Source organism: Falco punctatus, assembly GCF_963210335.1.
Source record: "Falco punctatus genome assembly, chromosome: 10".
NCBI classification, from domain to species: domain Eukaryota; kingdom Metazoa; phylum Chordata; class Aves; order Falconiformes; family Falconidae; genus Falco; species Falco punctatus.
This window is the reverse complement of record NC_137590.1, coordinates 23,895,355-23,913,470: the sequence shown is the minus strand read 5'-3', so window position 1 is coordinate 23,913,470 and position 18,116 is coordinate 23,895,355.

Below are 18,116 nucleotides of genomic sequence, written 5' to 3'. Positions count from 1 at the left end.
CTTGCTGTGTTTTTCTTGGACACTTGCTCTTCCTAGAGCATTGTGAAGCTGCCTTGAAATTGCTTATACATGCTGTAAATATGGCAAATTTCTCTAAGTGCTGCCTGAAATGAAATACAATTGAAATTTGAAACGATGGACGTAGTGGCATGAATCCAGTGATTTCTGAAAACCAGAAGGGCGTCGGGGAAAAAACACATCGGTTTACAGAAAAAAAAATAATACTGCCATCAAGAGTTCAGCTAGACATGCCCTTCTACCTTATTGCTTGCTGAAGGTATAAATCCTAGTCCTCTGGAGTGTTACCAGAATGATAACCTTGGATACTGAAAGCCATTAGCTGATAAATCAGAGGTTCAGGCTCCTTGCTAGGGAAATCCGTGGGATTACCACTTTTTTCCAGCAGCCATAATGTACTGGGTTGCCATGTACAGGCACAGCTTCCAGATTTGTGTTATCTCGAGTACCGATAGCAGCTGTTTGTGGCCAGATCTCAGCTCAAGATAAATGTCCAGGTATTTACCTACCTCCACTCCTGACACTGCAGATTGCAGTGAGTTCTGGACTGCAAAAGCTACACTACTAGCAAACAGGTACCGAGCTGGCTGGTCCACAGCTAGCTCCTGCAGCTGCACCAGCTACCGCAGCAAAGTTTATATTAATGTGACTAGAAATGCCTTTTCAAACTTAAAACAAAGTTCTATCCTAACATGGGGCAAAAAAGTATAAGCCTGGGATTGCTGAAGGCATCCTCCCTGGAAATACCCTGTGGGGATGAGAACAAGGGCAAGGTTAAGCCTTCCATCTGTTCTTTTTTTTCAGGGGAATTTCAGCCTACATGGAGATTTCCTTTATCACCAGCTGTTATCAGTGAACCAGGAGCAATGATGAGGTGATAAAAACCCAAGGCAGCCTTTATGGAGAGCACACACCGAGGAGCCAGGCAGACTAAAGAAACCAGCCTGATAAGTTTAAACCATTTATAGAAGGTTTCCAAGGAACCCAGGGGAAAATTAAATCCCCACATAACTCACCGAGCCAGGATCATGCTACTGAAAACCTGAACATTCCCCCCCTGCAAACATTTTCAGTTAAACCCTTAGTGCTTTTGGCTCTTAAAGTCTTTAAAACAAAATACCTGAGAGGAACAAGGCAGTTGTTAACAGCAGATCTAGCAGGTAAGAACTTAAAAATCATCTCTCTGCTTCAAACTGGCCAAGATCACTTCTAAACACAGGCACGTGTGCTTCTGCTGATGCACTGCAGAGGCTGAACCCCTCTGGTACCGTCCATTTGTCTGTATGTAGGGAAAAATGAGAAGAAAATCATTAAGTCTTATGAATACAATAGGTCTTTGGTTTAGCGTGATCCTGTGCATTGGAATAAGGTGAATCGTTCATAGTGGATTTGTTGGATTTGGAAGGAATGGTGCCTGGGAAACCTGTACGTACGACTGGCTAGGATGTAGCTCCGTTAGGAGCTAGCTGTTTCTGCTTTACCTATGCTGCTTGACTTTTCACTGAGCTTCTGATATGGCAGTCATCTACTAACTGGGTGTGCAACCCTCTCTCCTCATGGATTTTTTTGTTGGCATAACCACAGCCTTACCCAGTCCAAAAGAAAGCACGAAGTCCAAACCAGTTTAAACCCTGTGTAGGCTGAAGTGCTGGGAATGTGACATGTGAGAAAAAAGACTTATATACAGTTGGGCTGCTGGTTACCAGTCTTCCTATATCTCCTGAAGCCATTTCTTATTTACTTTTCACCAACAAGCTCTGCTTAAGAGGAATACCCTGCAACAAAAAGTTCTGAACAAACAACAGATAAATTACAGTCTCCACCCAGAACTTATACACTAAATGATAAACTCTAAACGAGCGCTTTTTCTAGATAGACTTCAGACAGCTTTAATTCTTTTTCTCAAGGCTAAAGACGAAGACTGCTTTTGTTTATTTCTCCAGTGAATAAGAAATGCTCTGCTTCTTGTGGTTTTCTAGAGTATTGAGGGGATTGGGGGTTTTCTGTTGTTGTTTGGGTTGATGGTTAGTTTTAGGAAACCGCTACTTTATCTTGTTTAATAGTTTAGTCTAAACTACTATATTTCCTCAATGATTCTTACATTTCTTGCCTCTAATCAACGTTCTGAATTATCATACTGGGCTTCAAGCTCATATGACCAGGAAATAAAACTGTAGAGCTCTGGTTGCACAATATAAATCACTATGGGTTCACAAGCTTACTGGAACGGTAGTATTTTCGTGTAACAGCCCAGTCCCCGTCCTTTCTTGCAGTTACTGTCACACCTGTATTTGTCCAACTCCAGGTAGCTGCCAGCAGTTTCATGGTTCTAGTGCTCCTGGGATAGGAAGCAAGGGTAAACTGAAGGTGACTAGACTATTTGCCATACTCTTTATACCAGGGGAAAAAATCCCCTCTAGGTAACAGAATCCTGTGTTTAAAGCATCAGCTAGGAAGGACAGAGCTTCAGTAAACATTCAGCACACAAACACACACACACACAAAAAGAATAAAAAATACCAGGTTGAGATCATATCATTCTTCTCAATAGCAGTGAGAAACACTCGTGTTTGGTTTTCCCAGCGTGTCTCTCTGACTCAGTTGTGGCAGCTTCGACTAGTCAGGGATTGCAAAGCATTTTTGCTGTAAAGGTCAGCTGTTCCAGGGGCCTGAACTCAGCTTGCCCTGAAATTTAGTACGCTGGGGGAAGGGCGAGTCTGCCCAACATCAGCCATTTGGCTAAAAGAACCTTCAAAGGCATATATCCCCACACTCTTATTTCTTTCTTAAGCTTGACAAATTATAGCCATTTTGGGGCGTGCGGGCTCAGTGATCTTGCTCAGGCCACCAAGCAGCATCCCCATCTCCCGCAGAGCTCTGGCGCTCTGAGGGCAGGGCAGCACCACTGCAACTGATAATCACAAAAGGGCTTTGTGGCTGCAAGCCTCAAGGCAAAAAACTTGCATTATATCATATAGCTGGGGAGACAGCGGTCAAAAACCTTTCTACTTCATCGCTTCACGCCTGAATACCTGATATCTTTGTACAGCACGGCATAAAATTGGCTGCAGGCGAGCACCTTTACATAGATACTTGTCATATTGGTGAAATTTTTATGCTTTGACATGTGCAGACATACAATAAAATATGTCTTTTCATCAACAAGATAACTCTACTGTTGCTACTTTGTACTCACTGCCTTATTTTGCAGGAAACGTTTGGTCTGTTTGCATCTGTTTATGGAAAGAGAACAAGCATTTCAAGGGAAAGAGAAAAGAGCACAGCAAACTGGGAAAATGCTGTCTTCTGTCAGCACTACAATATTAATAGCGCTTGCCGTTTTGCTCAGCAATAAATAACAAGCCATTCCTTCCCTAAAAAAAAAAACAAAACAAAACAAGAACACACCCTTAGCCAAAAACCATTCCGAGCAGAAGGGCCAAGTTTCCATAAGTGTGAGACTACATTAATTACATGTCTAAACAGTCCACCGCATTTGCAGAAAGCAACCCATCTCTTCCAGAGCTCTTTTAAAAAGTATTTTCTGTGCTTGGCAGAGCTGATCAGCAAAACCCACCATTCCTAAGCAGGTCTGAGCTTGGTGGGGCTGGGGACTCTGAGCCGAATGGTGGGAAGGCGGGGAGGACCCTAGCACCCCACCGCGGGGCAGCCCAGTATCCCACCTCAAGTTCAGTTTCCTCTCTAATAAAACAACTCTGCCTCGAATCTCTGGGTCACAGTAATTCATAGAAAGAAGCTCAATTAGTTCTTGTTAATTCATGGCTGCAAAATATTACTATTCAAGCCTCCTGTGGCTGAAGTTTCTTTTTGAAGCCATATATAGTTACGGAACGGCTGTCTAGCAAACTTGCTGATCTAGCCTAGCTCTTTCCTTTGGAAAGTCTGACATGTGAAGCAGCTCTGTAAAAAGTTAAAGAGGCAGGATCGAGCGTGCTTGCAAAAAAATTTTTTTTTTTTTTTTTTTTTTTTTTACATTTGTGTTTACCAGCTGTTGCTAATGGAATAGAATTTCAGGAGCCTGTAAATGATCTCTTTCTTTATGGAGCTGGCCCATCCTTCAGGAAGTCGGTTACCTGAGGATTTAACTCCAAGAAAGTGCTCTAAGTTAGGCACAAACTTCTTTATGTTTTTTAAGAAGAACAACTGTGTTGCTATTATTTTTCTTGGGGTCTTTTTTTCAAGTGCTGCACAAATACATTGATTTCTTTTGCAAAATAAGAAAATCCTTTCGAATTTCTGAATTTTCTACAAAATTTCTACAAAAGCATACTAAAAATTACTGTACGATTTAAAAAGTATGTTAAATGTTAAAAAGTCACACATGCCTGTGCAATCACATGTGAGGTGTGATGAAGTTCATAACCTTTTTTCTGTTCTTCCTCAGACTCACCATGAGATTTGCTCTTGCTAGCCTTAGCCAGGAGGTATTGATTCTCTTTTCAGATTGGAGCAATTAACCAGCGTAAGCAGCTTCTTCTGAAGCAAATTAACTTTAACCACAGGGTCTAAATTAAAGTGCACGTATTGTATTTCTAATGTGCCATGGCTAAGCTTTCTGCCTGATGAAAAAATCAGACAGAAAGAAAACATTATCTCGAAGATGGCAGCAGCTTTTAATGTAGATGAGTGATTTTGTGGCGGTGCTTAGCTGGAGTGTAGGTCTGCCTAAATACCTATTGCTCAGGTATTTAGCAATATTAAATATTATTAATATTAAAAATTTATTAACTGCAAGTTAAAAAGAACTGGAAAATCATGGTGCTCTCTCTTCTACCTATACCACATTCCCTGCTGGGTTCACCAAGCATCACGTGCACAAAGGCTGTGCTGCTGAACCTCCTCATCCTCCTCCTCTGACATAAGAACGGGATTAATCGCCTCCAGAGTCCTTAGACTGACCGTCTTGGCTGAGAGCCCAAGGGAGAGGGGCTGCTGCTGAAAGCCCACCTCAGCTGGGCTGGGATTGAGGGGGCAGCACCTCCGTGATGCCTGGGGGTGAAGATGGCCTGGGCTCTAACAGCTCTGTTAGGACCCTGAGCAGTCACAGGCATGTATCACTGTGCCATATGCCACAGCAACAGACTGGTACACAGCTGCCAAATTTTACTAAAAAAAAAAATAATAAAATGCAAAAAAGAGGAAAACAAAGTAAAAAAAAAAAAAATCAACAAAACCCCCCCCAAACTCCAAACCAGAAGAAAAAAGGTGCTAATATAACAGATGCAGTTTCTCTTGGTTTTGTTTTTTCTTTCTCTTGTGGTATTGTTTTTAAATCAGTCCTAATTTAGATTACAGCGACATATTTCCCCAGATTACAGCCATGTGCATCAGTTTTTCACCCTCCTTGCAAAGAGATGGTTGTCTTCCTTATTTCAGGAATGAAATTCTTCCATTCCCATAGCTTTATGTGTCTGTGTGCTGCCACAAACACATACTGGAATTGGTGCTGAAAGACTATGCTCTCTCCCAGACTGCCAAACCATATTACATAGGACAATCAGTTGTTTATCTTCCTTTACATGTATATTAACTCATCATTTACCGAGTGGCTGTTTCCCTCGCTTGACCTCGCAGGTGGAAAAGCTTGCATGCCTGTTCTGCCTGCTCAGGGCAAGTGGTGGAAACAGCCTGCGCTAGGCAGCCCTCACTTCTCCCTAACTTCACATTTTCCTGGCTCTGCCATTGAATTGTGCTCCACCTGTGTAAAAGCCACTGAACTTTGTGTACTGTTTATATTTTGAGAGCTCACAGGCTCTTCTTAGCACCTTATAGGACAAGTCTTTGTAGGAACGCAGCTTATCTCGTGCTCTTGGAACGCATGTCCTCATGTGAAAAATTTGATAATAAGTATCCAGGTGTGAGGAGACCATGGGATGAAATACATCTTGATCAGATACTACAGGGGTCTCACCTTATGGAATCCAGTTTCTGGGATAGAGACCAGATATCTCTAGTGCTGTCTTAGCTTATGGACATAGTTGATTCTTCTGGATATAACCAGAATTCAAATAAAGAATAATAGTTAAAACTATATTGTGCTATACTATCCATAAGGTAATTCAGATGGGAATTCAAACACAAATGTGAACACAGGAACAGAATCCGGCATAAAATATCTAATAAAAGCCTGGGCCTCAAATGCTTTGTTGGAGTGTCTCATTTTCAGCATCTTTTCACTAAAACCAAGACAAGGGTTCATGGCTCCTCAGAAGAGCAGCTCCCCACTGCCATGGCAATTAATTTCCAGTTGAGATGCAGACATTACAAACAAACTTTACTCATTACCAACAAAATAGCATAAGAATGATTGCTCCAGTCAGCAGCTGGAAGAGCTGCTCTGCTAAAAAAAGAACTGGATTTGTTTTGATTTAACTGAAGCTAAACTTTGAGGAGAACATAATTCCCTGCAGGCTTGAAACTGGCTTCTCGGGGAGCTCCAGAAGGGGATTTCAGATCCCTGGGGCTGGCCCTTGGCCTCTGGAGGGGTCGGGGCATGTAATCCTTTCCATAACCTGACTGTGTACCTTCTTTTGCAAAGACTGACAGCTCAAAATGTCTTATGAACAACTTTACAGGAGATCAAAATTTATCTAATTCATCTCTTATGGTAAGAAATCATCAAGATCTACTCAAAGACCACCCTGCAATGGCAACCTGGTTTTTGTTCAGTTCCCAGAATTAAAGGGACTGCCAGATGCTGGCTCTGTCCCCGCTGCCCAGACGCCTCCCTGAGTACCTGAGTACCAGGCACCAACTGCATTTCCACGTCAGCGGCCAAAACGGCACGTAAGGCTTGCCTGATGCTGATGTTGGTCTTCACAGGGCCAGCCTCATGCTAAGAATCCAACATTCATATGAAAAAAGTTGTTGCTTGAGTATCAGATGATACCCATACATAATGTAAAAGCCTTTGGATTAGAGATAATGATATCATTAGTTAAGAGAGTTAGGATTAGAGTGGAACTACAACAATTCTCGATCTCCAGTATTTCTAATGTGAGGAGAACTAGGCCTTGCTTACAGTTTTTGTGCTATTCCACAGAATACCTGGAAAATTCTGCTTGTGAAATTCTGATGATTCCGGTTTCTGACTGGGCCATTTTGTTTGTTAGTTTTCTTTATACCATGCAGGTAAAAATAAATAAATAAATAAATAGATAAATATATAAATATATTTATATATAAATATATAAATAAATATATAATATTATATATAAGAAACCACCAATTGTCTTATAAACAAATGAAAATTAAACCCAGTGTGCTACAAACTGATGAATACAGCAGCCAGATCCATCTACTTAACTACTGAGTAGCTTTACACCTCATCTAAAAATGCTACACTAAATTTCATTCTTTAATTACAGCTGTTCTAATAGCTGTCTAGAACACTAAAAATGAGTTAGAGAAACTATAATATGAAGGTCTTGTGGCTTACAAATGCAACTTTTGGTGCCAATAATGACAATTCCACAATCCCAAACGCGTTATGGTAATGGTTGCCAGTTGCCATCAAAGCAATGTACAGAAATCAGAACACACTGGTTTGTGTACACATATTTGAATTTACACAACACAGTTTGTGCAAATCTTTATCTAATAGTAACTTGCCAGAAAAAAAAAAAAATTATAACTAGGATTTAAATAGTGAATTGGAATGAGAAGGATTGCAAAGGAGAGCTCAAGCTTTAGAAATAGATGGAATACGTAGCTCACATTATTGTGTTCTTTCAAGTTAGACGTAAGGACTCAGATATGAGCTGGGTCTTTACTGACCCATTTAGCTATACTGACATATGTCTTTAATACTCTGAAGTACAATAACGCTTTTCTGATAAAAACTAAAGAAATTCCTATTTTTTCATGGTTTATTTGTTACCTGTAAAGATAAAAGATATATCACTGATGTGCTTCATGCACTAAATAGGTAGCCCCCCACCCCCCTCCCCCATATGGTGATGCAGCTGTTTTTGCAGTCTGTTGCTGTGACTCCTTCATTTCAGCAGAAGGTAGCATGACCACTAACTTACTAAATGTGTAAAGAAATGTCAAAACTCTGTCCTTTTACTGTGCATTTTGGTTCACAACAAAAGGGGAAGGAGAAGAGCACACTGTCATTGTCAGACAAGAAGCTGAAATTCTCATTAATTCATTCTCTTTAAATTTCAAGCTGTTAGGAGTCTTGATTGATCTGAAAACCGAAATTCAAACCCAATGACATTATCAGAAGATTTCCAGTTTTCATAATCCGTGACAATCCTGCAATATTGCATGCACTAAGCAGAGCTGGAAAACTGGAAAAGTTGAGATTTGGGATGGAAAGATAAAGTACTGCAGGATCTAAATGAACTTACGAGGAAGGCTGTTTTCAACTACAAACAACGTTTTTGTTGATGACGTTTTTCTTGGTCTGTTTATGCCTCCAAAATAGTCATCCTGTCTCAGCTATCTCACCACCCCTCCCCGTTGTACTGTTTGGATTTCATAATTTCTTATTTTAAGGAAATGCTTATTTATGATTCCAGGAGTAAAATCTTACCCCTAAAGTCATCAACCAAACTTATAAAACTCACAATAAGTCTCTCCAGAAATACTTCTGTTGCTAAGGGCCAGTAGCAGGTCCAAAAGCGCTTGGATTGTAATAACATCAGAATATCCAACTTGAACCAGAGAACTTATTAAATCCTTCCAGAAGTGTTCTTGGAACTAACATAATTTAATATTTTCATTAGTGATTTTGGCACAAAGACCTAGAGGATATTAACAAAATATGATGGTGCCCTAAAACTAGGAGGCATAATTAATATAAGGAGGATAAAGAAAAGCTATAAATTGCACATGGAAATAGAAAAAGGATGCAATCTGGCAAAACACATACACTGGAACTGAAAGCAAGAATTTCTGCCTTGAGCTTGGAACTCAGCAAATTAAATGGCAGAAGGGGAGAAAAAGCTTTGGATATTAGTTGATCACAGGATAACTAAACCACTCTAATGCAGCTGTAGAAGAATCTGAGTGAAGCCTACTGTACTTCAACCAAGATATATTGGACAGAAATTACTGTGGTCGTTAAAGTAATAGTTGGATTGTATCTTGAAGTAAGTTAACAAATTTCCTATTGAAGCAAGATTATTCCAAATAAATAATAATAATAAAAAAGCAGAAGTACAGAATAATCTGCTTTATGATAGAAACTGGAAGACACTAGCTGTATTAAGCCTTCTAAAATAAAGTCTGAGAAGCAATATAGCAACTTTCTGTAAATACGCTATGAGCTAAACATTAGGAACGTGAGACCCATTTAAGTTAAATTACTACATATACACACAAACATATAGTAACGAGATATAAACTGGATGGAAATGAGCCATTACAGAAGAAAGGTTCTTGAACATCCTCCCAGTAAAACACTGCGGGCCAAGGACTGAAACAATTCCAAAATTAAGTCTGAGCAACTTGTGAAAAGGGTTATGTGCCACAATTACCCCTCTTAATATGGAGCTGGTTTCCAAAAGCCAGAAGGCTGACGGAGAGTGTGGTCCAGGTCCTTGCCAAGCTCATCCAGCTCATTTTGATGAGTGGAGGAAAAGCTCAGGAATGGACCAGTACAATGTAGTGACTCTGGATGGCTCATGGTGGGCACTCATTGGAGGAGCGGTCGCCACCAGGGCACATGGAGAAACTGGCACTGCACGAGGGTTGAACGGTAACCCTTCACACTGCTGAATGCCTAATATTGCTGGGAGGATGGTGCACACTGACTGGCACCCACGGGGGAGGGCGGCAGGAGGACCCTGGAGGAGGTTGCTAGTTACAGTTAGGCAGAAAACCAGCTGGAAAATGGGGTGTGTCACATGTGCATTTCTTATTTTCCAACTGCTTGACTGGAAAACCTGGACTTCATCTTAGAAATACATGCACTCAAAAACCGAGATCTACGTTTTCTCACACTGGACAGGTCAAGGTATTCTGTAAGTTGGGTTCTTCCATTGAATTAAAATCAAACTGTAACCACAGTTTCTTCGATGAAAAAACCCCAGCATCTTCTATTGAAAACCCTCTCACAACTGTTTGCAGTTGAAAGAACGCTTCGTTTAAGGGTACATTAACAATCCAGACACTAAAGCTTCACAACATTTGAACTATTTTCCCGATAAAACAGACCTTATATCCTTAAGTGTATTTTTTTCCTAGGCTGACTTTGCAGGAAACCATACTGAGCCCCAGCATCCCTCATGATAGCTGAAGTAGTTATACCACAAACATAAACCATCTCATTTCTCTGATGGGAGTAATGGCCTGTTATTCTTGCATGGTCAGTATAGTGAGATAAGTCACTTCTTTTCAGGAAAATCCTGTCATTTGTATATTTATTTTTTAACATAGAAAGATACTGGAGGGCTCTGTTTTTCTGCTGCCTTCTGAAAGACTGTACCATCCCTTGGATATACATACCTCCTTCCCTTTTCTACTTTTTTTCTTTCTAAGTTCATCTACCACCCAGGACAGACATCAGTATAGTTCTCTTCCAGACGTTTGGTCAAAGTTTGGTACATCCACTATAACTGCTAGTAAAACCTCTCAATTAAAAATGTAACTTTAGTCTAGACATGTAAACAGTTTCATATTTGTATTTGTGGAGGCCAGATTAGCTGGAAACAGGTCAAGCAGAGCCTGGCAAACACCTTCCCCACCGTAGTTTAAGGTGAAAGAAATTATTTATCAGGTACCATGTTGTTTTTTGAAAGTCGAACGCATACCTGGGAGAGATCTTGTGTTTGCAGTGCAACAGGAGCAGGGTCCAGGGCTGGGCATAGTCTGCAACGACTTGATCCAAGTCACGTCCAGTGCCTCGGGTTTGGTGTGTGCTGTGACCGCTGCCAGCGCCCGGGGGAACATTGCTGAAAGGCATAAGGAGCATGATTAGAAAGGTGTTACAGCATAGAGTACCTAACGCCCCAAATCATTTAGTGGCTGAAACGTTTGGAAGAACGGTATCAGTGCTCTCTTCTGGTCTGAACAGCTACCCTGAGGGATCTGCTGAAGCTGGCAAGTACAGACACCCCTCCCCGACCCCCTCAAGAGAAGCTGCATGCTGCGGCCTGAGCAGTTGAGCATCGAGTAAACCAGATAAAGACATTAGCCTGGCAAACAGAGGGTAACTATAGTTATGATTATTAGAAGTGAGATTATTACTTATTAATTTTCAACATTATTAGTTAAATAATTATCCAAACAAGAAACCAATATTATTAGTAATATTATTAATATAGTATTGTTATTAATCTCAGATGCCGGGTTTAGAAGATGCTGTGGCTGGGCAGGTAACTGCGCATCCCTTGCTGGATGCCGGGTCCCTGTGCCAGGTGGGGGTGGTGGCACACAAGGCATGGCTGAGACACGCTGCCTGGAAAGGAAGGAAGTGACCAGGGGAGCTTTGAAAAGAGGGGACACAACAGTGGCTTACATCACTGCTGGTGACAAGAGCTGAGACCACAAAGGAAGCTCTGAGCGTGCCACCTGAACACGCCTGCTGTGCTGGGCATGCCGGGGTGCAAACTTGCCTGCCGAGGGCAGGGGGAGACAGCTTGACCCAGAAGGAAACAAAGAGATGACACCTGGAAAAGTTGTCATCTTCCTAAATAGCTGCCTTGTAACACAAGTAATGCTGGCCGAGCTCCCATCTATAGGGCTTGTGCGCTGGCGGCTGCCCAAGCCATTTCAGCCTTGTCCATACGTGGCTCTCTGACAATGTCCAAATCCCAGCTGGTTCCTGGCTGTCCAGGTGCCTTTCCTTGGGCAGACACAGAGCACAGACAGACCCGGGGGAGAGTTTTCAGCAGATCTGGGAGTTCTCATTATGTTGTCCCTGTACTCTCTGTTGCTCGAACAGCTTTATTCCTTGGCGATGTCTTTAGATGCCTTGACATCTCCACTTGAGACCGAGCACGTAGGTCCAGAAGAGCACTCATGACCTCACTGGCCGCAATGGGCACGGACACTGTGTAACCCTGCAGACTCCCTATCCACAACCACCAAAAGGGGCACAGCTAAGAAAATCTAATTCCCAATCCCTTAGAAAAATATATAAATCAGGGATTTATATGCAACAGGTAGTATTCAAAACCCATCTCACTATCAGCTCTCCACTTTTTCCTGCCTCCCACACAGTCCCCTGCCTTTCCCAAGAATGACAATCCTACATTACTCCTTTCCCACTCTGGCTTTGTCTCCCTGGCAGAAAAGCCGATGCCTTTGGCTAGAAGTATTAAATCAATCAAATTATTGTGATGTGGCCTTGGGAGCCAATAGTTTGGAATTTGGATTCTTGTTTGATGAATTTTCTTTGCAGCTATGAAAATGTAGGGGTGTAACAACTGACACTTGATTGCAAGCCACTTTTGTAATAAAATGTAGGCTGGTTTTGCCTGTCTGGTTGACTTAAATCACTGGTTGCTTAATAAGTGGTAACTATAATGAAATTTATACGTAAGCTTTACCAACAGAGCCATCTGGCTAAATCCTTCGGTGGTTCTCTGTGCGAACATCTACTTAACGTAACTGCTTAGAAGGTTCTGTGTGTGTATTTGCACAGATGCGGATTTAGGCAATTTCTAGATTGCATGACTTTAGGTGAAGGTGAGTTAATCTACAATGTCTAGACTTTCTTTCCCACATGACTCCAGTATAGAAGGATTTGACCAGCACTGTCCCAACCTGTGTAATTTATACATCTGCAGTGTATTTTCACTGTACACAGGCCAAGTTCCTGTGTAGGCTGATCTCTGCCAAAAAACTTTTCCAGTCGTTCTTGTTTGATCAGTCAAGCCATGTTTCTAACACCGATTCCCTTATTACTACAAACAACAGGAATGAAGCACAAATTTGCTAGACAAATTTTTTTCATTTTGTTAATTGGGAGTCTAACAAAATCATCAGATATTTCTTTTTATTGTTCTAATTCCTGTAAAGGAACTTTTTTTTTTTTTTTTTTTTAATTACAATTAAATGCAATTTAGTTGTCTAGCTATATCTTGGTGCTACAACAAACCTGTTTCACTTCTCAGTAGTTCCTTACTTTCTTTACATTTCTTGCAAAGAGATTCCTGGCTGTTGAGACATAATAAAATTATGTCTAAGTATAAGGAACATAAGGTGAATCTCTGGGTCAAGTATTTCTGCACAGAGAGTTCTAAATGAACTGCCCAAATCAACCAGGCTTAAAAGAAAAGTTATTTTAAATAGTTAAGAAAATTATCTTAAAATAAAATATTGATGTTAATGTAAGTCTAATCTTTAATGTCATCTCACCTGTAGATTTTGCCCTCATTTGGAGAAAGAAATTGAAACCCATGAAAATGTTTTGTTTGGTATTAAACTGATTGGCTTTGTGGAATCGAACAGAACTACTACCCTGGATTTGCTTCAGCCTGCAGCTTCATGCGCTTTGATTTCACCTGGGTTACTTCAGGCTCCTGGGCCCACTTAAACAGTGTGGGAACAACACTTCATGTCCAAAATATACAAAGGCTTTTATCAAAAATATGGCTGAAAAAGATAGCAAATTACTTTAGTCTTAGGGCTTGGTCTTAACACGTTTCTCAGCCACTTGTTCAGATGGACATAGTACATCTAATGGCGGGGTTGCAGACCTCGAAGAGAAGATGTGAGTCCTGTTGGTGCCTATATTTATTTAGGATCCACCTGTAGCTCATGTAGGCAGGGCTCTTTGGAAAACAACGGTTCACACTGAAGTTCATTAGTGTGAGTTGTAGCACTTCTTGTTATCCGTGTGATCCGACCAACCAACCTTTCACTTGGCTGCATGTTTCACCAGCAAGAAAAGGAGAAACCCTCAAGACACTGACAGTTTCCAGCATCGTGAATACTTGCTGAGGCATCATGCAGAGAGACAGAGGTGAAGTATATCTGAAGAAATGATATATCTGCTTTCTGACTCCTTCCCCCATCTCCAGGGCCAAGCACAGAATTCCAGTCCTAACATGCCTGGCTGCATCTTCTCTACCTTTTCTGCCAAATGTCTGAAGCTCCTCTGGGGTTTCTCAAGCAGCTCGAGATGATGACATACAGCAGATGTCTTTCCTATGAGATGTGGTGTCTTTTTGCAGACTCTGGAGGTCTGGGTCCCACTAGCCCACTTTTGCTGACCTGAGAGAGGACTGTGTCCCTAGCACCCTCCCAGCCCCACAGCAGCCCTTCTGCAGCACAGGAGACCCAGTTATGCTTACAAATACATATGTCCTCCTTCACAAACCTCCTGACACCAATGTCTGCAGTGCCAAGTGCTCCCAGAACAGGCTTTCCCAGGAAAAAGGGATCTGTTTCATTAGCAGCCCTCTGGGCTCCTTTGGGTTTTCGAGTGACGTGTGGAAAATCCATGAAATCATACCTGTCACTAGGACAGCTACAGAGCTGTTGCCGTGGTTTAGACAACCTGTTTCTTATGAATAATTCTTTACTGATTGCACTGCTGTTTTCCAGCCTTACAAAGCCCACGTACCATTCGTCTCCTCCTCAAATCTGCTTGCCTTCAGGGTATACACCCAGCTCTTGGGATTCAGAAAGAGCCACCTGCATCCTGCTGCCTGAGAACGCTGTGTACTTATATACACACAGATATACACGTACACATGCACACATGCATTCATGTATGTAATGTAAAACATAGCCTTGTTACCATCCCTAATGAGAAGGTACTCTGATAGCTCCCATTCACTCTATTTTTTTTTAAATAAAAGATGATGTAATGAAGTAATTTGCGTTTATAATCATAAACATCTTGCTTCACAGCACAGTTACAAGCCACATTTTTCATGATATAACACATAGAGAATGAGCCATATGTCTGCAAAGCGAGGCACGTAAGTCATCATGTAGAAGCAGTATCTTTAATTTTAAACATAATTCACAAGAACTCTTGGGTACTTAATCATTCCTATGCCTTTCCTACTTGGAAGCAGAACACGCTGGGGTCAGGCTCAGTCAGAGACTGAGATAATGTAACTCAGATTAGCTCACTACGATTACATCGGTGTGAATGCTTGACAAAATTTCAAGACAAAAAGCTTATACTACAGATCGCTTCAAGTGCTAACCCCCACGCTACTGATGTGTAGCATGCAGGCACGTGCGGGTCCTTCTCTGGCAGCCACCCACCCTCCAGCATCTCCCTCCCTACAGAGATCCACAGCAATATCCCTCCAGGCTAGCCACGAAACCTTCCTCTTCTGGGAAGGAGGTAGTTCTGGCAGTGAAGGTAGGTCAGAACAAGAGTGTCCTTTATTTTCCTGGGGTTCAGTGGTAACCTGTTCCTTTGGCTCCAGGTGGAGGCAGTTTCCCCACTGTCCCTCTAGCACACAGCTCATCCCAATGCACACAGCGACAAAGGGAGATGTCTCCCCTCTCGACGGAGCTCCAGCTAAATCCAAGGGCTACACTATGAGCAAATTTCTTATTTCCACAGTTCCTCATTTATTTTTAAGCCCTCTACAGACTCTTATCTAGGACCATTCTGGAGTTACCAGCTTTTTGGTAGAAAAGATAAAAAAGACATATCCAGAGTTAACAGGCTTATAAACAGGGATTTACAGATATATTTGACTGTCACAGAAACTGGAGCTCCTTTGTTTCTTGGCAAGCCTTCAAGCCTGAAGACAGGTTTCAGGAATGAGAAAGTTTCTGTTTATTCTTCTAGCATGTCAGATACAGCCACCTACATAAAACAAACAAAAAATATCTTGCAGAAAATGCAATGATTTAAAAATGATATTTTTAAAATGTTGTTTTCTGTAATAATTGTGGATTTAGAATTGGACATCTAAAATCCAGACAGGATAAAGTATCGCCTGCATCTACTGAGCAGTAAGGTTCACTCACCTACACCGAGATGCCAAAGGATGCCTACGGAAATTATGTGCTGAAATGCAAACTCGAGTGTCTAGAGAAGGCAGGGGAGAGGGCAGCGGTGCTCAGGACCACCTGCCCTCTCACACTGCACTGCACTGCACCATCTCCCATCCAGCCGCCACCCTGGGATCACTCGATTAAAACCCAAACCTCTATCCACACAAGACAGAAATAAAAGCCTAAAACTCAACATTCTCCTGGAGACCTTTCTTAATTATTTTAAATCAAAACAAAACCCAAACACAAATTACAAAAAAACAAAACCAAAAACAAAACAACAAAAAAAAACCCACAAAACCCCCTTATGTATTCTTTTGAGCAACTCTAGGCAGTCAGCAGTGCTTGTGCTTCTTTTCACTGTTTGCTTGTGATACAAAGCTGCACGTGATAAGTATTCACTTGGCCCTACATTTCTCCGATTTCTCACTTATGTTCTCTCCACTCCTTTGCAATGGCAGCTGTCTTTGCTTCAAAGGCTCTGAGGGAAAGGCTGTCCCTGTGAACTTCGCTCTTGCAGTGAGATCTACGGCACTGCCAGCACCCCACCATGGTCTGACCTGTGGATGGTTTCATTTGTGGTTGCATACCTTAGGTTAAATTTAGCAACAGGCACTTCAGCTGATGCTTACGTGATGGGTCTCAGACAAGTCCATGGTAGCTGTATGGGCAAAAACTTCATAGTAACAGTAATGAGTTTCAGCCTTTTGGCTCTACAGTTAAAGTTGCCAAGGATACTCTTTATTCTTAATTTATTTCATCACCCTTCAAGAGCTTTTTATGGTGGCTGCGAGGAAGACTGAATTTGTTTTCACAAATCCCACTCACTTTGCCATAATTACTGCTCTCCTGACATGAGTTAGAAGACAGAATCTGGTGCAACGTTCCCTCTCTGCTGTTCCTCTTTAGCCATGGTAATATTTCAGACTGTCTTTGCTTTATGTTCATGTGAAAAACCCCAACCCCAAATCCAAAGAACAGCTCTGTATTTTAAAGTTATTAACCCTTATCGTGGAATAGTTAGGAAGCTAAACATCTCTGTATTGACATTTCTAAGCAGTGCTGGTTGTGGTAGTCAGGTGCAGCAGCAGGTGTGAAATATCAACATGCTTGAAGCTCTTCTCTATGCACCTGTAGTTGAGTATTAGTTGCCAAACTTAAATTTTTACCTAAAATAACTTATCTCAACCTACAGGAGCTTTAGAAGAAAACTGTGACTGGCAGTGAGAGCAATGGCATTTCACAGTTTGTTGTAAAGGAATTGGATGGAAAAGTTTTAATTATTTTGTTTTGTTCCTCTCCATCAAGCTTCAGTCTTTAGAGACTGTTTCCTTCTGTTGCACAACTCCACAGTATTTGGAGATCAAATGCCTGGTGTGAGGTGTGTTGCTTTCTTTAAATATCTAATTGGCTAAGCATACAGACCAACTTAGTATTTTGCTCAAATTTTAATTGAACTCAGGTCTGTGATTCCTTATAAAATAATCAAAACAATAACCTGTACGTATGTCAAGATAAGGTTCCAAAACATTAGGTTTTTATCCTGAAAACACAAGTGTCCTGTTTTCTCATGCAGTTACAGACTGAATGCTTCAGGTAGAAAGCCCTGACAATCCCCCTTGGTTCTATAGCTTTTGGTGTCGTGGTGATGGGTATTTGCTTTTCCTTACAGCAAAAGACAAGTACAATTTAAAAAATAGCTCTAGCACTTTTCTCTGTTCTGAATACGAGAAGAAATATGCCAGCAGAGCCCCGCATTTGCTGCTAGCTTTTAGAGATAATTTATTCCTCATGGCAAAGGAACAATCTCAGAGATTGGATGCACAGAAACCTCAGTGCCTGTTGCAAGTTTCCCTCCCATGAAAATCAGTTTCACTTGAGAATTGTGAAGTGAGTTAATTACACATGAACTGTGAAAACTTGCAGCTCAAGGTAGAACAGGAGTGCTGAGTACTGAAACGCTTGTTCACCTGTTTCACTTGCACTCAGAGCACCAGTGATCCAGTTTAGCAACCAGCCAGAAGCAAAGAAAGGAGGCTGTATTCCTGGTCTCAGCCCGTTGCCCTGCCGTAGTCAGAGCGGTGCTAGCGAAGGAGCCCCTGGCAGAAGGAGGAACAGTGCCGGTCGATGGCAGCCCTGGACCCTGGGACAGG